Below are 22,051 nucleotides of genomic sequence, written 5' to 3'. Positions count from 1 at the left end.
GTTTGGGTGGGAGGTGGGTGACTTTCAGGAAAAGGTCTGGAAGCAATGCAGTTTTACTTAGTGGTGATACATGGTGAAATGCCACATGCTTTCTACCTGTTTCCATTTTTAAAATTATAAAATTGTCTCTGAGATATGCAGCTGACTGGAAAAACTTCCTGTAGGAAGAGCAAACCCCAGCTATTCCCCCTCTGCGATGCTTGTGGGAGTTGACAGTTACAGAATCACAGAATCACAGAACAGTAGGGGTTGGAAGGGACCTCTGTGGGTCACCCAGCCCAACCCCCTGCCGAAGCAGGGTCACCCACAGCAGGCTGCACAGCACCGTGGCCAGGCGGGGCTGGAATATCTCCAGAGAAGGAGACTCCCCAGCCCCTCTGGGCAGCCTGGGCCAGGGCTCCGTCACCCTCAGAGGGAAGAAGTTCTTCCTCGGGTTCAGCTGGAGCTTCCTCGGCTTCAGTTTGTGCCCATTGCCCCTTGTCCTGTCGCTGGGCACCGCTGGAAAGAGTCTGGCCCCATCCTCCTGACCCCCACCCTGCAGATATTTGTAGGCATTTCCAAGGTCCCCTCGCAGCCTTCTCTTCTCCAGGCTGAACAAGCCCAGCTCCCTCAACCTCTCCTCGTAGGGGAGATGTTCCAGTCCCCTCCTCATCCTCGTAGCCCTGCGCTGGGCTTTCTCCAGTAGCTCTTCATCTTTCTTGAACTGGGGAGCCCAGAACTGGACACAGCACTGCAGATGGGGCCTCAGTGGGGCAGAGCAGAGGGGGAGGAGACCCTCCCTCGCCCTGCTGCCCACACTCCTCTGAATGCACCCCAGGAGACCATTGGCCTTCTGGGCAGCCAGGGCACGCTGCTGGCTCATGGTCACCCTGTCGTCCCCCAGCACTCCCAGTCCCTCTCCGCAGAGCTGCTCTCCAGCAGCTCAGCCCCAGCCTGTCCTGGTGCCTGGGGTTGTTCCTCCCCAGGCGCAGGACCCTGCCCTTGCCCTTGTTGAACTTCATCAGGTTCCTCTCTGCCCAGCTTTCCAGCCTGCCCAGGTCTCGCTGAATGGCAGCACAGCCTGCTGCTGTATCTACCACACCTCCCAGTTTGGTGTCATCAGCAAACTTGCTGAGGGTACATTCTAACTCTTCATCCAGGTCGTTGATGAAGAAGTTAAACACGAGTTAAACAACAGTTGTATCTGTCTCGCTCGGTTAGAATTCAGCGGTGTGCCAGAAACAAAGCGAGTTTGATTCATTCCAAGTCAACTTTAAAAACTAGAAGCTGCAGTATTTGTGGGTTTTGTTTTTTCAGTTTCTCACCCCTGTATGATTATTTGTTGTGCTTGGACACACTGAGAGCCACATGCTGGTTCCAGTTTAAATTGCAGTATCTGCACGTAGGGGAAGCCAATTTGGAGTCTGCTCAAACTCAAAGACAAATATGTTATTTCTATCAATGAAAGAAATACTGAGAACTGTATAAATAATGGAACTGCTTATAAGATGAGGTATTATACCTGTCTTCCTTTTGCTTGGAATTTGTCGTAAAAATTGTGGAAGAATTAATTAGTAATTTTAGAGTCATAACAGCTTCTAATGCTGAAGGCAGCGGGCGTGCCTCCAGTTCCAGCGTTCCCACCTCCCAGTTACGCTTCAGCAGTGGTGAATGGGGTACTTGGGAGCAGAGCCTGTAGGTGCAGGGTTGCTGTTCACACACTGGCCCGTGGAAAGGGCAGACAGCAGAGCAGTGAGACAGCTTTGTTGGATCTGGCCGGTGAGTTTAAAGTAAAGATTTTTTTATAAAAAGGCAAACAAGTCCAGTTCATCAGTAACTCCTACAAAAGCCAGCCTTGGATGGTCCAGGGGCAGATGGTGGCCAGGCGGGCTGTCTGCCTCCATGCTAGCCCCCACCAGCGCTCTGTGCGGGCACGGTGAGCGGGCCCGTTCTGTTCTGAGCTGGTTTACTGGCCAGTAGCAGAACTGTCACGTTTTGTGGCTCGGCCAGGGTGCAAGTGGAGCTGTGGATGGACATATCAACAGCTATCACAGAATGCTGGGGGTTGGAAGGGACCTCTGGGGGTCCCCCAGCCCAACCCCCTGCCCAAGCAGGGTCACCCACAGCAGGCTGCACAGCACCGCGGCCAGGCGGGGCTGGAATATCTCCAGAGAAGGAGACTCCCCAGCCCCTCTGGGCAGCCTGGGCCAGGGCTCCGTCACCCTCAGAGGGAAGAAGTTCTTCCTCGGGTTCAGCTGGAGCTTCCTCTGCTCCAGTTTGTGCCCGTTGCCCCTTGTCCTGTCGCTGGGCACCACTGGGAAGAGTCTGGCCCCGGCCTCCTGACCCCCACCCTGCAGATATTTAGAGGCATTTCGAAGGTCCCCTCTCAGCCTTCTCTTCTCCAGGCTGAACAAGCCCAGCTCCCTCAGCCTCTCCTCCTAGGAGAGATGAAGTTTAGATTAAAAGCAGGATGTTATAGTGATTTTTTTGTTTGTTTGTTTTTTTCTCACTCTGTCTCTGCACTAAGAACCTACACATTAAACTGATAAGCTTTTCTAATTTGCTTAACGAGTGGAGTTGGCCTGTGAGGTGGTTCACCAGCTATCTCGGCACAGGAGAGCGACAGGGATGTGCAGCTGGGGCCACTGCTCCTGGTTGCTGTGCTGGGACTGTCACCCCGAGTGACTTAACTGCGTGCTTGAGCAAGACTGGGCGCTGGATTCAAGGCCCCAGTATGGAAGAGGGAAGGATTTCTAATAGAAAATTACCTTTTTGGGCACTGGAGCAGTTCTTAGGATTGTTTTGTTGGTCAGTTGGGGCCGTGCTGTGCTGAATAAATGTGTCGAGTATGTGTGCATGTTCTCCCTCCAGCGTGTGGGCTGCTTGTGTGTCTTGTGGCTCTGCAGAACTTTCTTGATTCCAAGGGCTGTGGGAAATGGGATGGATTTATGTATCACGGAATAGTAGGGGTTGGAAGGGACCTCTGTGGGTCATCTAGTCCAACCCTCCTGCCGAAGCAGGGTCACCCACAGCAGGCTGCACAGGACCTTGTCCAGGCGGGGCTTGAATATCTCCAGAGAAGGAGACTCCACAACCTCCCTGGGCAGCCTGGGCCAGGGCTCCGTCACCCTCAGAGGGAAGAAGTTCTTCCTCGGGTTCAGCTGGAGCTTCCTGTGCCTCAGTTTGTGCCCATTGCCCCTTGTCCTGTCGCTGGGCACCAATTCAAAGAGCTTGGCCCCATCCTCCTGACACCCACCCTGCAGATATTTATAAGCATATATTAGGTCCCCTCGCAGCCTTCTCTTCTCCAGGCTGAACAAGCCCAGCTCCCTCAGCCTCTCCTCCTAGGAGAGATGTTCCAGTCCCCTCCTCATCCTCGCAGCCCTGCGCTGGGCTCTCTCCAGTAGCTCGTCATCTTTCTTGAACTGGGGAGCCCAGAACTGGACACAGCACTCCAGATGGGGCCTCACCAGGGCAGTGTAGAGGAGAAGGAGAACCTCCCTCGTCCTGCTGGCCACACTCTTCTTGAGATCAGATGGTTTATGTATAGTGCTGGAAACTAGTTTTATGGTACATTTGAAGCATTTTTGCAAGGGAATTTTTTTCATGCAGCTGTAATACAACATTTATTCATGTAGCTTTTGATTTCTGAAGACGTTATTTGAGATTTTTCAAGCAGTAAATCTGTGCACTAATTTACTTGCTCTACATCATGGTCAATGCATGTCGTACCGCTTTCAGTCTCGATGGGAGCTCCTGTGGATCCTACTGCATCTTCAGAGCGGGTATCGCTTCCCTTGATAAGCACTTGGATAAGTATCTGAGAGAACAGTTCCACCAAGCTGCCTTTGTTTAGGGTATCGCTGTCGTGATAACACTTGCAGACTGATACTGCTCCTCTGCCTTCAGAAAATAAAATCAGTCTGTGGGGAAGGAAGCTTGTAAGATGCTGAGTCTCTTTTCTCCTGCAGTTATTCTCCATCTCGCTTTTTATTTAGAATTGCTGGATAGCAATTTGCAAAAACGCAGCAAAGAAAAGTGCGTGAGTCTCTGGTCATCCCCACCTCTGTCTGTTTTTGCTGTGGCCACAACTACTGATAGGTTAAAAAAAAAAAATTGAAGTCATGGTTAACAACAGGAGGGTTGGACTAGATGACCCACAGAGGTCCCTTCCAACCCCTCCCATCCTGTGATTCTGTGGAGTGAGTGTTGGACAAATGCTCTCACGCTGCGGTGCCTGCTCGGCAGCCGTCGTCCGCGGGGTGTTACTGAAGGGTCTGTCTGTCAGACGACGTTATGTGTATCGTGCCTCAGACCTTGAAATGATTTGTTCATCTGGTGTGGTTTAACACAGCTGTCTGCACCTTGGTGTAACCTGTCATCATCTGGTGTTGGGTGCTAAGATTCCGTCCCACTGCTTCATGCTGAATTGGGTAAATCTGGTTTTGGAGGCAGCTGCGTAATGGGGAGTTAGTGTTCTTCCTCTGTTCCAGTTAATTTATTGTTAACTTCAAAAACTTTTTTCTTTAGAAACCTAAATTACTCTTTTACAGTTGTAAATAAACAGCTGAAAGATTGATCAGGTGATTTCAAGGCCTGGCACTTTTGTCTTGAGCGTGCTGATGAGCGATCCTGTGTTTTCAGAAAAGCCGTAATTTCGGTGCAGAATATGTGACCGTGTTCCAGCTCAAACCAAATGTTTAATCTGTTTGCAAACTAGCATTGAATCTTTGTCTGCATCATTTTTCAGCATGCTTGTAAAAAAGGGAAAGTTACCTTTTACAGGTTGACTTTTGTTAGTTTGTTTTTTCCAGTCTGGATACCAAGGACTGCTCCTCTTGGGGAGAGAAAAAAAATTTCCTTTGTGGCAGGGCGTTTTTTTTACATCACCTCTAAGTGTTAGGACTTATGGAAAACCCCCAAAAGCTTGAATAACATGGCCACCTTTACACCTTGGAAATGTGATATGCAAGCTGAAGGCAAATCACTAAATGTTAATGATCTTAATGCTATCTGGCTACACAGTTCTGACCTTTATCTCCCCTTCTTCGCTTTCACCAGGTATGGGTATCACTTTCTGCTGACACCTTAGAGCACAAATCCACTCTTATTTGCTCTGATTTTCGCTGGAAGTCTTAAATGATGGTGCTGTATGATAAATAATGGGAGAACGTTTGCTTCTGTTCCCCTGCACCCTCTGCATTCCCGAGTGCTTGTTTCTGTGAGTGGTGGAGAGGTGGTTCTGGGCTTTGGAGACAAGGCAGAGCTGTCCCAACCCCTTCGCCCCACCTAACCCAACGTGCCAGCTCTGGCTCGGCCAAGTCAGGCGTGTGCTGTGCACTGTCCCCGCGGAGGAGAGGTGAAATGATGTTTTGAGGCTGCCTCTGAAGTACCTGGGAGAATGTGGGACGTTCCGTAGGTGGCTTCTGTACAGCTGGGATCTCGGTGAGGTCCTGGCGCAGTCTGCGTGTGGTCAGGAGTTCACCGTTTTGGCCTCAAGCTGCGTCAGGGGAGGTTCAGCTTGGAGATTGGGCAAAATGTCTGTGCTGAGAGAGTGGTCAGGCCTTGGGCCAGGCTGCCCAGGGCAGTGGGGGAGTCCCCATCCCTGGAGGGGTTCAAACACCGTGGGGATGTGGCCCTTGGGGACATGTTTTAGCAGGCATGGGGGTGTTGGGGTGGCGGTTGGGCTTGATGACCTCAGAGGTCTTTTCCAACCTGTGATTCTGTGATTTTGTTAGCTTTGGTACCTCGGGACACTGATACTGTGTAATTGCTGTGGATTTGGTCTTTTCCATGTAAAGCTTTTGAGCAGTAAGCTCTCTGAAAACTTCTGGAATGTAGTCGTATTCTGAATGGTCTAAGAGCTCTTAATTGATTAGAACACTTTATATTTGTGTCTGTAGTGATTTTAAGTGTCATTAACATTAACCCTCTACTCTAGAAGCAAACGTTTTGATATCAGGTAAGGTGTATAGTTGCTGTGCTACTGGAATAGCCATGACTTCTGGAAAGGCTTTTTAGCTGGAAGAAAGAGGGGGGGGGGGGGGGAAATCCCAACCCAACAACAAACAACCCTGCCAAGGTTTTCTTCTCTGGAGATATTCAACCCCACCTGGCCGCGGTGCTGTGCAGCCTGCTGTGGGTGACCCTGCTTGGGCAGGGGGTTGGGCTGGGGGATCCCCAGAGGGCCCTTCCAGCCCCCAACATTCTGTGCTCATTACACTTGAGTGGAGTTGGTTTTCATCTCCTGAAGAACCACAGTGAGGATCTGTAGTTCTTCGCTGTGCAATCCGGACTCTGAAATAGCCAGATCTGAAATATTCATCTTCAGAGGTCCGTTCACCCGCGAACGGTTTGAACTTCGTGCTCGGCAAGGCGATCTCTCTCCGCGGTTGCGCTGGCGTGGAGTAAGCCTTGGTGCCTATCACCTGGTCCTCCCCGTGGTGGGAGATGGGTGCAGATTGTCTTACAGATGTGCAAGGCAGCAGCTGGGTTATTCGCAGCGGATTCCAGAACAGCAAGCGGGGAAGCTCAGTGATTTCGAGGACTTAAGTAGCGACGGTCACGTGTCTGTGCACTGGCTTTAGGGGCTTTTTTGGCCTTCCTCCTCCTGATCCATATTAACGTTTTGCCTCTTGAAGGCAGAGAGAAATCTAGTGATGATGCAGAGCCTCTAAACCTGTTATCCTTGTGCAATGGAAAATCAAGATTACTGGGTTTTGTTTTTTTTTAAATTGTATACCTTGGTATACTAGTTGCATTGCTGTCTGGCATCACTAATAAAAAAAAGTTGTGTTCCCTCTGTCTAATAAGACTTAATGATGGATCTTTTGTGTCATCGTTGGCTAAATAAAAGTCCCAAAATAGATATGGAAAATATAAAAGCAAAATCAGGTTCTGTTGTGTTTGCAATCCGTAAATACTGGATTTTGGCATGGACTAAACTTCAGTGTTGGCACCAAGGGGAATTATCATTTCCATTTCCCCTTTTGAATGCAGGAGCTCTTGTCCACAGAGGAAACACTTTTCCTCCTTTCATCTGTTTTAAGAAATAGCGTGCATGTGGCTTGCCCTCGGGATGCTTTTGTTCACCTGTGACTAATGAGGAGTGTTGGGTGTTTCTAATAAGCTCTTATCAGGCTGTTCTGACACCAGGCCTGCTGTTGGTACCCTTTAGAGCCGTTCTGCTCAGCTTCGGCTCCAGTTTCAGTAACGGAGACACGAGGCACTGGAAACCAACCCGTGGAGCTCGTGTGTGCGGAGATAACGGGTGTCGGGTGAGGGAAGAGAGGATTGCCTGTAAAGCAGCGGCCGTGCTCCGGAGCAGGTTCCACAGAAAGCAAGCAGGGAAGCACATTGATTTCCAGCACTTAAGTAGCAGCGTTATGTATCTGTGTGTGTTTTTGCTTTATTTCCCTGTCCTCCCACCCTTATTTCTTCTGTTCCTTGCTGCCATTTTGCCCCTGGAGAAATCAGAGACATTTCTTTTGATGCCCCATTATGTATACAAGGGGCGAGCATCTCTGTCTCTTGAAAATGTTGCTGCCTGTTGGGTCTGGCAGCGCGATGAGGACAGTAAGTAGAACATAGAATCATAGAATGGTAGGGGTTGGAAGGGACCTCTGTGGGTCACCCAGTCCAACCCTCCTGCTGAAGCAGGGTCACCCACAGCAGGCTGCACAGCACCGTGGCCAGGCGGGGCTTGAATATCTCCAGAGAAGGAGACTCCACAACCTCCCTGGGCAGCCTGGGCCAGGGCTCCGTCACCCTCAGAGGGAAGAAGTTCTTCCTCGGGTTCAGCTGGAGCTTCCTCGGCTTCAGTTTGTGCCCGTTGCCCCTTGTCCTGTCGCTGGGCACCACTGCAAAGAGTCTGGCCCCATCCTCTTGACACCCACCCTGCAGATATTTATAAGCATATATTAGGTCCCTTCTCAGCCTTCTCTTCTTCAGGCTGATGATAATGCCTTGTCTATTATTTATTTTTACAAAGGTGTAGAGAGAGAGAGGGGACCTTGCTGACAACCCTGTGTATTGCAGTAGTGGGCTGGGGGGCCTTTCGTGTGTAGTGGCACCTGGGGATGAGCTGGACTGCTGGAGGTTCCAGGAAGCTGGGATGGCGTGAATATCAAACCGACTTACTAAGTCAAAGCTCCTCATGGTCTGGTGTCTCCGGCTGTATCTGTGCTGCTTGGTGACTTCTGGTAGTGCTGGAACACAGCGTCTGCACTGCTGCTTTTAGAAGACTTCCTGTTGCAATCTTCTTGGCCTAGGGCAAAAGTGCTCTCCCAGACACTGATGGATGCTGTTGAAGAGCCACCAGGGACCAGGACCGTTCTCACATAGCCACCCTGCTTTAGAGAGCAAGGCTTGACAAGAGGGAGCGCAGCCCTTTCCTAGTCACTGCGGTCCTGGGCACGTTGAACTTAACTCTGGCGTTGAACGTCCTAGTGGGGAGGTAGCCTTGGTGTTCCTTGGTGATTGCGGGAGGCACAATCAGTTTAGCAGCCTGTCATTAGAGGATGAGTGAAATTTGAATAATGAGAGCTTTGCTGTCTCTTTGTCCTCCTCAGGTGATCGTTAGCGTTCAGCCCCAGCTGAGGCAAAATGGCCGTTGGATGAGCTTCGGTTGCATGTAGCTTAACCGAAGGGTGTTCCTATTTCAGCCATAGTTCAAGACTTGACTTGGGTTCTGATGGCTCCTTTTTCTAAGGACTTTACCCAGTCTTGTTTAACTTCTTCATCAATGACCTGGATGAAGAGTTAGAGCGTACCCTCAGCCAGTTTGCTGATGACACCAAACTGGGAGGAGTGGTGGACACACCGGCAGGCTGTGCTGCCATCCAGCCAGACCTGGGCAGGCTGGAGAGTTGGGCAGAGAGGAACCTGATGAGGTTCAACAAGGGCAAGGGCAGGGTCCTGCGCCTGGGGAGGAACAACCCCAGGCACCAGCACAGGCTGGGGCTGAGCTGCTGGAGAGCAGGTCTGCGGAGAGGGACTGGGAGTGCTGGGGGACGACAGGGTGACCATGAGCCAGCAGCGTGCCCTGGCTGCCCAGAAGGCCAATGGTCTCCTGGGGTGCATTCAGAGGAGTGTGGGCAGCAGGGCGAGGGAGGGTCTCCTCCCCCTCTCTTCTGCCCCAGTGAGGCCCCATCTGCAGTGCTGTGTCCAGTGCTGGGCTCCCCACTTCAAGAAAGATGAGGAGCTACTGGAGAGAGCCCAGCGCAGGGCTACGAGGATGAGGAGGGGACTGGAGCATCTCCCCTACGAGGAGAGGCTGAGGGAGCTGGGCTTGTTCAGCCCGGAGAAGAGAAGGCTGAGAGGGGACCTTGGAAATGCCTCTAAATATCTGCAGGGTGGGGGTCAGGAGGCCGGGGCCAGACTCTTTGCAGTGGTGCCCAGCAACAGGACAAGGGGCAACGGGCACAAACTGGAGCAGAGGAAGCTCCAGCTGAACCCGAGGAAGAACTTCTTCCCTCTGAGGGTGACGGAGCCCTGGCCCAGGCTGCCCAGAGGGGCTGGGGAGTCTCCTTCTCTGGAGATATTCCAGCCCCCCCTGGCCGCGGTGCTGTGCAGCCTGCTGTGGGTGACCCTGCTTGGGCAGGGGGTTGGGCTGGGTGACCCACAGAGGGCCCCTCCAACCCCTGCCATGCTGGGATTCTGTGATTCTGTAATGTGCGTGCAAGTCAGTCTTCACTTTATGAATCTCCATAACATCTCAGATAACTAAAAATGCCTGTCTCTGGTCTGGATTGTCCAAAAAGATGGCAGGCTGTTGGATAACGCTGCCCACGTGCGGGTGTGGACACGTGCTTGGACAGATAAAGCAGATGACTGGAGGCACAGTGGATCGGTATTGATCAGCTATAACAGTCAGAAGAATTCCTGAGTTGTTAATACCTTTATTTTTAGATGTCATTTGGCTAGGCTGAAGCCTTACTGTTCAGTGAATTGTTCTAAAAAGAAATATTTCAGAAGAGAATTAAACTTGGATGTGAAAGACACTTTTTCTCACGCATCAATGTTCATGGAAGGAACTGGCCACAAATCAGTGTTCTCCTTGAATTTGCATGCTCTGAATCCAAATTAGAGCTGCTTTCCCCAAAACTGCTCATCCACCCAGGAAGCTGGAGGTGCTGTTGGGAAGGCACTTGGGAAGGGGTTGGACTAGATGACCCACAGAGGTCCCTTCCAACCCCTAAAAAAAAAAAAAAAAAAAAAAAAAAAAAGGCAACTGTGACAGCTAATTTTAGCTAATTCTGTCCTGTTAGCTGCAGAGTTCTTCAACTGTGAAAAGCTAGACTTTGGTCTTGCTTAAATCACTTTCCTTTTTTATTGAGCTTCCACTGAAAAGGAATCTGCTTGGTTTCTCACCAAGGGCATTTTCTGCCTCGCTTTTGGTGGTGGTTTTTCCTTTTTGTGCATTTGCATGTTTGTGTTAAAGGGTTTTTTTTCCGCCTCCTCCATTTAGACATATCTGAAAGATCTGTAGAAAGATTGAAAGGCTGCTTCTGTCTAAGTATTTAACCTCGGCCTTCCTTGGGTGTTTGCAGCCTCTTGTCATGGCTATTCTGTCTTGTAACGTAGTTGAATACTCGCTGCCAGCCTCCCCGTGCTCTTTGGTCACAGAATCACAGAATCACAGAATGGTAGGGGTTGGAAGGGACCTCTGTGGGTCATCTCATCCAACCCTCCTGCTGAAGCAGGGTCACCCACAGCAGGCTGCACAGGACCTTGTCCAGGCGGGTCTTGAATATCTCCAGAGAAGGAGACTCCACAACCTCCCTGGGCAGCCTGGGCCAGGGCTCCGTCACCCTCAGAGGGAAGAAGTTCTTCCTCGGGTTCAGACGGAACTTCCTGTGCCTCAGTTTGTGCCCGTTGCCCCTTGTCCTGTCGCTGGGCACCACTGAAAAGAGCTTGGCCCCATCCTCCTGACCCCTACCCTGCAGATATTTGTAAGCATTTATAAGGTCCCCTCGCAGCCTTCTCTTCTCCAGGCTGAACAAGCCCAGCTCCCTCAACCTCTCCTCGTAGGAGAGATGCTCCAGTCCCCTCCTCATCCTCGTAGCCCTGCGCTGGGCTCTCTCCAGTAGCTCCTCATCTCTCTTGAACTGGGGAGCCCAGAACTGGACACAGTACTCCAGATGAGGCCTCACTAGGGCAGTGTAGAGGGGAAGGAGAACCTCCCTCGTCCTGCTGGCCACACTCTTCTTGATGCACCCCAGGATCCCATTGGCTTTCTTGGCAGCCAGGGCACACTGCTGGCTCATGGTTAACCTGTCGTCCCCCAGGACACCCAGGTCCCTCTCCGGAGAGCTGCTCTCCAGTAGGTCCACCCCAAGCCTGTACTGGTGCATGAGGTTGTTCCTCCCCAGATGCAGGACCCTGCATTTGGCTTTGTTGAACCTCATCAGGTTCCTCTCTGCTGAGAGGAACACTAGTCCTACACTAATGAGCCAAAGGCCACTGGCTGCTGAAGCTTCCCTGGTAATTAACGTTTGCTGCACTGTCCAGCCTTTCGGGATCGTTCTGAAAGGTCCTTTGTTGGTCCTTGACACTGGTGATTCGGCAGCCTGAGTCACTCCTCCAGCTTTCTGGAATCATTGCATGTTGTTTCTGTAGTCAGACTTCTTTTGACAGACGAAAATCCACTGTGCTGTAAAAACAGCTACACTTGCACAGCTGCTTATTTACTGTCTGACTGTATGAAGCTCACTGATTTTTTTAACTTTGTCAACCTGAATTGCCACAGGAGACAGTTTATTAAAGCCTGTCCTCTTTCATAAGGATTAAATGTGGATATTGGCGAAGAGGAGCCGCTTCCTTGGCGGGTGAAGGCCTTTATTCTTTGGTGTGCTGCCTGCAACTGGGAAGCATGATCTCTTTCTACAAGCAAGAAGAGCTGCGTGACTGCTGTGAAAGTCAGGCTGGCTGTTGATGAATGATTCCCGAGAAGATTATTCGCTCTTAGATTTCAGTGGAACTCCGTCTTGTGTGTTGAAGACTCTTTAAATCATAGTCTGACTTCAGCGCTTTCCTGCTCTTCTGGGAAATGGTCTGTTCAAAAGTCTAGCAAGTTTGCTGATGACACCAAACTGGGAGGAGTGGTGGATGCACCGGCAGGCTGTGCTGGCATCCAGTGAGACCTGGGCAGGCTGGAGAGTTGGGCAGAGAGGAACCTGATGAGGTTCAACAAGGGCAAGGGCAGGGTCCTGCGCCTGGGGAGGAACAACCCCATGCACCAGTCCAGGCTGGGGCTGAGCTGCTGGAGAGCAGCTCTGCGGAGAGGGACTGGGAGTGCTGGGGGACGACAGGGTGACCATGAGCCAGCAGCGTGCCCTGGGTGCCCAGAAGGCCAATGGTCTCCTGGGGTGCATTCAGAGGAGTGTGGGCAGCAGGGCGAGGGAGGGTCTCCTCCCCCTCTGCTCTGCCCCAGTGAGGCCCCATCTGCAGTGCTGCATCCAGTGCTGGGCTCCCCAGTTCAAGAAAGATGAGGAGCTGCTGGATAGAGCCCAGCGCAGGGCTACGAGGATGAGGAGGGGACTGGAGCATCTCCCCTACGAGGAGAGGCTGAGGGAGCTGGGCTTGTTCAGCCTGGAGAAGAGAAGGCTGAGAGGGGACCTTGGAAATGCCTCGAAATATCTGCAGGGTGGGGGTCAGGAGGCTGGGGCCAGACTCTTTGCAGTGGTGCCCAGCGACAGGACAAGGGGCAACGGGCACAAACTGAAGCCGAGGAAGCTCCAGCTGAACCCGAGAAAGAACTTCTTCCCTCTGAGGGTGACGGAGCCCTGGCCCAGGCTGCCCAGAGGGGCTGGGGAGTCTCCTTCTCTGGAGATATTCCAGCCCCGCCTGGCCGCGGTGCTGTGCAGCCTGCTCTGGGTGACCCTGCTTCGGCAGGGGGTTGGGCTGGGTGACCCCCAGAGGGCCCTTCCAACCCCTACATTCTTTGATTCTGTGAGAGAAACTGAGGGAGCCTACAAGGGCATCTGATGCGATGAAATGACGTTCTTTCTGTATAAACTGAACGCACTGAAATATATTCCATTTAGCTGGGCTAAGAGTGATGATCCTGACCGTAACTGGAGGTTTGCTCCGATATCTCTTTGGCAGTTCAGCGACAGAAATTCAGATTGAGACAAGCACTGTCCATACAGAAAGTGCTACGTTACTGCTACTAGAGACTGTCTCATCGTGGTAATTTTGTGAGGTGGATGTAGGGGTGTCCCTGCCTTGCTGTCTGCCATCATTTCTGGGTGCCTTACCAAGCTAAGTCACAAGCAGGAGGAAACGTGGTAGCTTTACTCCGTCGTTAAAAGGGCTGCCACTGGAAACCAGCAGGGATGAGTAGTTGCTACTTGAAGTAGTAAGAACCTTTGAAATGATTAAAAAAGCAGAAATGGATTGTTAATGTTTGCCCTGAAGTATGTATGTGCTTTTGGGACTCTCAGCAGAACTGTTGCGTTACAGATGGGGTGGGTTTGGTGAGCTCTCGGGTGAGAAAGAAACAGAAGGCACCAGACTGGGCAGTGAGCAGAAGGGGGCAGTGAGCAGAAGGTGGTCGAGTGTGTTAGTGGGCTGCAGGCAGTCCAGTTTGGGGGGGGGAACCCCACCTGTGTAGCAAACAGAATCACAGAATAGTAGGGGTTGGAAGGGACCTCTGTGGGTCACCCAGCCCAACCCCCTGCCCAAGCAGGGTCACCCACAGCAGGCTGCACAGCACCGCGGCCAGGCGGGGCTGGAATATCTCCAGAGAAGGAGACTCCCCAGCCCCTCTGGGCAGCCTGGGCCAGGGCTCCGTCACCCTCAGAGGGAAGAAGTTCTTCCTCGGGTTCAGCTGGAGCTTCCTCTGCTTCAGTTTGTGCCCCTTGCCCCTTGTCCTGTCACTGGGCACCACTGGAAAGAGTCTGGCCCCATCCTCCTGACCCCCACCCTGCAGATATTTAGAGGCATTTCGAAGGTCCCCTCTCAGCCTTCTCTTCTCCAGGCTCAACAAGCCCAGCTCCCTCAGCCTCTCCTCCTAGGAGAGATGCTCCAGTCCCCTCCTCATCCTCGTAGCCCTGCGCTGGGCTCTCTCCAGTAGCTCCTCATCTTTCTTGAACTGGGGAGCCCAGAACTGGACACAGTACTCCAGATGAGGCCTCACCAGGGCAGTGTAGAGGGGAAGGAGAACCTCCCTCGTCCTGCTGGCCACACTCTTCTTGATAAACGTGGTGAAGTTAGCGAAGCTGGTGAAACGTTCAGCAACAGAAGCGCAAGGAGCTTGGGAACTGGAAGAGCTGAGGAACGAGAAGTACTGGTGCAGGCCGTGAGACTGGGTATTATGGGGTAGCAAACCCGACGGGACAGTATGCCTACCAGGGATTACCTGTTTTCCGATGGTGCGGGCGAGATGAAAGGGAAGAGCGGGTGTGGCGTGGGATGTGGAGGATTCTGCTTCTCCTCTGTGCTGCTTTCCAGAGTCACTTGCATGAAAAAAACGCATTGGAGAGAAAGAAAGTTGCAAACTTGGGGTTGCAGTGTGGAAGCAGGTATCTCTTAACAGGAAAATAGTTCCCAGTACTCTTTCTCCAAACTGGAAAATAATTATGGCTAAGAATGGCGTGTGCGAGTCGGTGTTTGCCCCCCGCCCCGCTGTTCACCAGCACTGCTTGAAGTGGTTGGGGTCTTCCTCAGTTTGAGGGGACAGGGTACAGTCTGTCTTCGACTACTGTGAGACCGAGCACATAAAAATCTTTGCAGTCACACCTGCAATTTTAGCAAATCTGTCAACGTGGGCGAAGAAAGACAGATTACTGCGCATTTCTGCTTGTCAACACCCTGTACTTAAGGAAAATAGCATATTTACAACTGGATAGTAAAGACCACCTTGTAGTACAGGAATTCTTTCCTTCAGGGTTTATTTAAAAGAGAAATTAGAGATGTGGGTTTAGTGAAGGCAAAAATGTTTTTATGCAGACCAAGAAACTGTGGTAGGTTTTGCTTCGCTGGTAGCAGAACCGTGGCTGATGCAGTGCTGCCCAATTTGAGATGGAGCAGCAACGCCGGGTGCTAAAAACACAGCAAATACTTTTCCCTTTCTTTGATGTTCTGCTGGAAAAGATAGGGCTGCGGTGTGTTTTTCCTTCTTTTTTTTTTCTTGACAAATAATGTAAAGTTTGGTGTTTTCAGTGCAAAGAGATTGAAATGTTGTGTGTGAGAGTAACAGCCTGGGTAAATCACAGCCGCAGCTGTGGGATGAGTTTTCATGGAGCAGACCAAGGCGCCGTGTGTTGGGCTTGGCACCCTTGGGTGCGAGCTGGGTGTTGGTCAGCTGGAAGCAGCTGGGGGCAAGAGTTCGATGCCCCCGTTCGTCACAGCGGGGCTAGACTGCAAAGAGTGATGTGGAAAGAAAACGGGGGTTGAGGCGTTAGCAGAGTTTCCTTCTGTTGGAAAGGGGAGCGTTAGTGTTGGCACGCAAGCAAGAGCTCATCCTCAATACTCATGTGTCTGAATTGTACACGAGATGTTTCTTTATTCCTTAATTAACTTAATAACTCTCGTTTCCACCCCCTCTGAAGGGAACAGGACTCTTTCAGAAGGGTTTTCTCACTCCTGAGTGCTTTACCAGTTCACAGAATCACACAAAGTTGGGGGTTGGAAGGGCCCTCTGGGGATCCCCCAGCCCAACCCCCTGCCCAAGCAGGGTCACCCACAGCAGGCTGCACAGCACCGCGGCCAGGCGGGGCTGGAATATCTCCAGAGAAGGAGACTCCCCAGCCCCTCTGGGCAGCCTGGGCCAGGGCTCCGTCACCCTCAGAGGGAAGAAGTTCTTCCTGGGGTTCAGCTGGAGCTTCCTCGGCTTCAGTTTGTGCCCGGTGCCCCTTGTCCTGTCGCTGGGCACCACTGGAAAGAGTCTGGCCCCGGCTTCCTGACCCCCACCCTGCAGATATTTAGAGGCATTTATTAGGTCCCCTCTCAGCCTTCTCTTCTCCAGGCTGAACAAGCCCAGCTCCCTCAGCCTCTCCTCGTAGGGGAGATGTTCCAGTCCCCTGCTCATCCTCGTAGCCCTGTGCTGGGCTCTCTCCAGTAGCTCCTCATCTTTCTTGAAGTGGGGAGCCCAGCACTGGACACAGCACTGCAGATGGGGCCTCAGTGGGGCAGAGCAGAGGGGGAGGAGACCCTCCCTCACCCTGCTGCCCACACTCCTCTGAAGGCACCCCAGTTAAAGCTGCAGTGATCCTCTTCTCCGTGGGCTGTGTTCTCATTTAACTGAAAGCTCTGGCGTTTCATTTCTGTGGAACATGAGATGTGCATCTGTAGGGAGAGGAGCAAGCATTAGCGTTCCTCTATGACTTAGCGTTAATAAGCAGGTACTGCGATGATGTTTGGTGGTGAGACTGGCTTGATGACTGGTGATGGTGAAGAACAAGCTGGACGTTTCTCCATGTGAATTGAAATGCTTAACTGACTCTGCCTGTGTGGCTTAATTGACGTTCTTTTCCGTAGAGTGCTGCGTGGAGAGTAGGAGGAGTATTATTTTGGTAGATTTATGCGTGTGCTTCTTTTGCAATAAAGAAACATTAATGAATGAAGTGTAAAATACTGCATAGAAAAATTTGGGACACAACACCCAGTAGATGAGGAGGTGGTTCCCTGGTAAAGCTGGTGGGTATAGCTGCACTGAAATCATAGAAAACATACAGCAAATAGCTGGCTGTGTGCAACTGAAATACATCTCCCAGTGTCTTGCTTTCTTTTTTTTTAAATCTGGATCCCCTTAAAATATGAATCCAAGAGTCATTAATGTAATCCTTAAAAGGTTCTAGTGGAGTAACACATCTAGCAATACGTGTAGGTTTTGATTTGTGAATATATTAATAACATTGTGAGAGATTCCACTCCAGTTTGGAAGTACAGAAAATGGCGTGGAGTACTATAGGCTTTATTGAATGAAAAAAAAAATCTTCATCTTGGCTTTCTTGCTTGTCTGGGGCTAAAACATGACAGTTCTGCTGGACGCAAGCCTCTGGAGTGCCTTGCACAGTGGCTCCATGTAATAATAACGGTTAAATGTTATTAAATATTAAATGTTATTATTAAATGATAAATTTAGAATGTACCCTCAGCAAGTTGGCTGATGACACCAAACTGGGAGGTGTGGTAGATACACCAGCAGGCTGTGCTGGCATTCAGCGTGACCTGGATAGGCTGGAGAGTTGGGCAGAGAGGAACCTGATGAGGTTCAACAAGGGCAAGGGCAGGGTCCTGCACCTGGGGAGGAACAACCCCGGGCACCAGTACAGGCTGGGGCTGAGCTGCTGGAGAGCAGCTCTGTGGAGAGGGACCTGGGTGTCCTGGTGGACGACAGGGTGACCATGAGCCAGCAGTGTGCCCTGGCTGCCAAGAAAGCCAATGGGATCCTGGGGTGCATCAAGAAGAGTGTGGCCAGCAGGACAAGGGAGGTTCTCCTTCCCCTCTACACTGCCCTGGTGAGGCCCCATCTGGAATACTGTGTCCAGTGCTGGGCTCCCCAGTTCAAGAAAGATGAAGAGCTACTGGAGAGAGCCCAGCGCAGGGCTCCGAGGATGAGGAGGGGACTGGAGCATCTCTGCTAGGAGGAGAGGCTGAGGGAGCTGGGCTTGTTCAGCCTGGAGAAGAGAAGGCTGAGAGGGGACCTTGGAAATGCCTCTAAATATCTGCAGGGTGGGGGTCAGGAGGCCGGGGCCAGACTCTTTGCAGTGGTGCCCAGCGCCAGGACAAGGGGCAACGGGCACAAACTGAAGCCGAGGAAGCTCCAGCTGAACCCGAGGAAGAACTTCTTCCCTCTGAGGGTGACGGAGCCCTGGCCCAGGCTGCCCAGAGGGGCTGGGGAGTCTCCTTCTCTGGAGATATTCCAGCCCCGCCTGGACAAGGTCCTCTGCAGCCTGCTGTGGGTAACCCTGCTTGGGCAGGGGGTTGGGCTGGGTGACCCACAGAGGGCCCTGCCAACCCCTACTATTCTGTGATTCTGTAAATCGGGCTCCAGATGTTTTGGTGCCTCTCTGGCTTTGTTCGTCTCAGATAAAAATCCGCTCGTGAACCAGAGCTGGCCGTGCCGGTGCGTGCCTGGCTGTGACTCGGAGAGCGTTTAAGCCATGGTACGAGCACCTGAGACACTGCTTAGTGGAGGGACATCCTGATTATCCTGGATTACTTCAACTTTAAAGGTGTGTTTGTAAAAAGCTGTTAAGATGCATAACGAGGGAAAAGCTGCTCACAGTTTTCATGGCATAGCCTTAACAGCTTGAGCAAGTGTTGATGTGACGTGGTAGTAGCTAGATGGTGTTCCTGTCGAGGAGCGAATGTTAAAGAACGCTGCCCGGATGGCTGTAGTGGGACTGCAGCGAAACTTCTCAAGTTTTACTTAATCTTGAGTAATGCAAATCATCTCCGAGCCATCCCTAATTAGCTTACATCCAAGTACTCCATAATTGTATGGCTTCCTCTTAATTGTACACGCGTTGTATTTTGCAGGTAAGCAGTTGCTGAGGACTGAAGGACCTGCTAAAGGGATTACCTGCTTTTAAGGTATGAACTGTTTTTGTCATGACACAACACTAAATCCTGACGTAAATCAAAGGCTCGATACAGCTGTGTGTATGCACTAAAACTTTGTTCTGGAAAGTACAGCTACCATCTAGAGGTCTGAAATGTCCTGATCTCCAGCAGAAGTTCAGTAGCAACGCTTGGCAGAGCAGGCACGCCGGGCTGTGACAAGGGGAGTGTTAAATGGACGCGGGGAGAGTCTGCGTGTCTTTAAAAGGCGTTATGCGGCTGGGACTGCTGCAGAGTAAACATCGCTGAAATGCGCTTACCTTTCCGTTCTTTTCTGTTCTACACTTTATTTACTACTCTTTTTGGATCACAGAATCACAGAATGGTCGGTCCCCAGCCCCTCTGGGCAGCCTGGGCCAGGGCTCCGGCACCCTCAGAGGGAAGAAGTTCTTCCTCAGGTTCAGCTGGAGCTTCCTCGGCTTCAGTTTGTGCCCGTTGCCCCTTGTCCTGTCGCTGGGCACCACTGCAAAGAGTCTGGCCCCATCCTCCTGACCCCCACCCTGCAGATATTTGTAAGCATGTATTAGGTCCCCTAATATATTAGTTGCAAAAGGATCCTTCCTTTTGGATATTTATTAGTTTCTAACAATCCCCTGCTTCTGTTTGAGATAGAGGGGCTGGTGTGTGGCTTGAGGGATGCCCTTTCTGGCCAGCTGGACCTTCTTTTCTTGCTTTTTCTGCTGGAAAGGGCAGACCTCTTGTTTAACTTACTCAAATCTTTTTATCAGAGTAAGAGGACTACAGAAGGTTTAAACAGGCAAACTAGGCAAAGAAACAAGTCTGATTTCCTTTGTTAGGAGTTTGGAGCAGCAGATCATCCATGTGTCTTGTCCTAGCCTTCCTTTGTGGAAGGCACCATGAAGGTGCACTTTCACTGGAGTCCATCGGGTCTGCAGTCTGAGGATATCTGAGGTGCAAGTGCTCACGTAACAGATTTTAGTGAAGAAATTACAATTTCTTCATATTTATATGGATCAAGGGACCCAGGTGTCTTCTGGATTGCGGTTTGGTTAGTGTGACAGTGGTGGTTCTCAAACGCTGCCTACTCCTTCAAGCCCTGGAGCAGTAGCAGCCTGTTTCACTCCACTAATTAATACTTCTTCTGCCTTAACTTTAAGGTAGTCTAGAATGTAAACCGGTGAAACACGGGGCGCAGACTTGCACAGAGATGACTAAGCTGTTAATGTCAGTCTGCCAGAACCATCCAGTGATCCTTGGCTGTGAAGAATGCAGAGGAGTCAAATGGATGCAGTTCAGTCACAGCTCGTTTTAACATCACCACCCGTATCTGCTGTGATTTACTAAAACTGTCCTGAAGTGACAGCACCATTGCGTGTCTCCTAAAGCTTTGTAATGGGTATGGGATACAATTGTTCCTAAATTACCCTTTTTAGTCTCCTTAAATGGCAGGCGCAGGGAGAACGTTGCAAGCGAGTGGTTAGGTCGCTTAAACGAGCACTCAAAGGTTTGGCAAGAAAAGATTTTACTGAAAATTTAGAAGATGCGATCTTAGAGTTTGTTGGCAAGGTTGGCTCTATTAGTACTTCAATGAATGGGCAGAGAGGAACCTGATGAGGTTCAACAAAGGCAAATGCCGGGTCCTGCACCTGGGGAGGAACAACCTCATGCACCAGTACAGGCTGGGGCTGAGCTGCTGGAGAGCAGCTCTGCGGAGAGGGACCTGGGTGTCCTGGTGGACAACAGGTTAACCATGAGCCAGCAGTGTGCCCTGGCTGCCCAGAAGGCCAATGGAATCCTGGGGTGCATCAAGAAGAGTGTGGCCAGCAGGACAAGGGAGGTTCTCCTTCCCCTCTACACTGCTCTGGTGAGGCCCCATCTGGAGTACTGTGTCCAGTGCTGGGCTCCCCGTTCAAGAAAGATGAGGAGCTACTGGAGAGAGCCCAGCGCAGGGCTACGAGGATGGTGAGGGGACTGGAGCATCTCTGCTAGGAGGAGAGGCTGAGGGAGCTGGGCTTGTTCAGCCTGGAGAAGAGAAGGCTGCGAGGGGACCTTGGAAATGCCTCGAAATAGCTGCAGGGTGGGGGTCAGGAGGATGGGGCCAGACTCTTTGCAGTGGTGCCCAGCGACAGGACAAGGGGCAACGGGCACAAACTGAAGCCGAGGAAGCTCCAGCTGAACCCGAGGAAGAACTTCTTCCCTCTGAGGGTGCCGGAGCCCTGGCCCAGGCTGCCCAGAGGGGCTGGGGAGTCTCCTTCTCTGGAGATATTCCAGCCCCGCCTGGCCGCGGTGCTGTGCAGCCTGCTGTGGGTGACCCTGCTTGGGCAGGGGGGTTGGACTAGATGACCCACAGAGGTCCCTTCCAACCCCTACTATTCTGTGATTCTGTGAATGGAATACAAAATCAAAGGCGGTTTTGAGTAGAAAATGATTTCTACAGAGTGGAAGTGGAAGAGGAGAAGGAGACCCTCCCATTGAGTCCCCAGGTTTGGGCTGGACCTCCTTGCTCTGGAAACTCCTTCGCAGAGAAGAGCCTAGATGCGGCCGGGTCCAGAACCGGCCTTAGGCCACAATGGTTTATGACTAAGGAATATGCTTAGCAGCAGCTCAGGGTGTGTTCACAGTTTAAAGAGAGAAAGAGAGTCACAGGACTTCAGCAGCTATTAATCACTGCTTCACTGAACATTTACTGAGAGATTAAAAAGAATTTGCTAATACAATCAAGGCAGTAGATGATTATGTTTTGAATCGATTCACGCACTCAATCATGAAAATTCCCCTGAGTTCAGTGAAATACTTCCTTCAAATCAAATGATTTCCCAATGGGTGAGGGTTGAGTCTCGAGGAGATCAGCCCAAATAGTCTGTGAGTTACTGGGAGGCATCCGACTCCGAGGGAGTTACTGGGCACAGCCCGCTGGGGACCAGGAGAGCGCAAAGGGCCTTTCTTCACACCGCTGTTTCACACATACACAGAGTGTTGGGGGTTGGAAGGGACCTCTGTGGATCACCCAGTCCAACCCCCCTGCTGAAGCAGGGTCACCCACAGCAGGCTGCACAGCACCGTGTCCAGGTGGGTCTTAAATACCTCCAGAGAGGGAGACTCTGTTTTGCAGGGTCTTGAGGTGGTTGACTTCAGGCTTCAGTAATTTTCCATCCTGGTCACCATCCACGTGATGCAGACAGCAACTATGCAATTCCAGTGCCACCCAGACCGCGCGGTGCTGACACCAGGCGGGTGCGACTCCAGGCACTGGGAGTTTGAGGTGTGGACAGGGAGCGCCTGGCGGGCCCAGCTCGCTGCTCTTGTACAAAGACAAGGAAAGTGCCAAGTCAGCGGGATTCACTGCACGCCAGCTACCTGTTCCTGCCGTGCAAGCGAGAATGCAACGTCGGCTGGTTCTGGGATCTCCAGGTGTGTGTGGGGGGCTGCACCACCACAGAGAACATCAGAGGTGCAAAGTCCTGCATGCGTCAGTACCGGCTTGGGGCAGACCTGCTGGAGAGCAGCTCTGTGGAGAGGGACTGGGAGTGCTGGGGGACGA

At 51.6% G+C, this 22,051-nt stretch overlaps 1 protein-coding gene across 7 annotated transcripts in view; it reads left to right on the top strand.

Annotated features, from left to right (window-relative positions):
• MAP4 (microtubule associated protein 4) overlaps positions 1 to 22,051 on the top strand; it is a 187,063-nt gene that overhangs the window by 19,536 nt on the left and 145,476 nt on the right. For all 7 annotated transcript variants that reach the window (XM_075419993.1, XM_075419996.1, XM_075419994.1 and 4 more), the window contains exon 2: positions 18,469 to 18,522. The gene's annotated coding sequence lies outside the window, so the exon portion shown is untranslated. The remainder of the gene's footprint in view (positions 1 to 18,468; positions 18,523 to 22,051) is intronic.

Source organism: Opisthocomus hoazin, chromosome 4, assembly GCF_030867145.1.
Source record: "Opisthocomus hoazin isolate bOpiHoa1 chromosome 4, bOpiHoa1.hap1, whole genome shotgun sequence".
Classification (NCBI taxonomy): domain Eukaryota; kingdom Metazoa; phylum Chordata; class Aves; order Opisthocomiformes; family Opisthocomidae; genus Opisthocomus; species Opisthocomus hoazin.
This window is presented reverse-complemented; position numbering and strand designations above follow the sequence as displayed.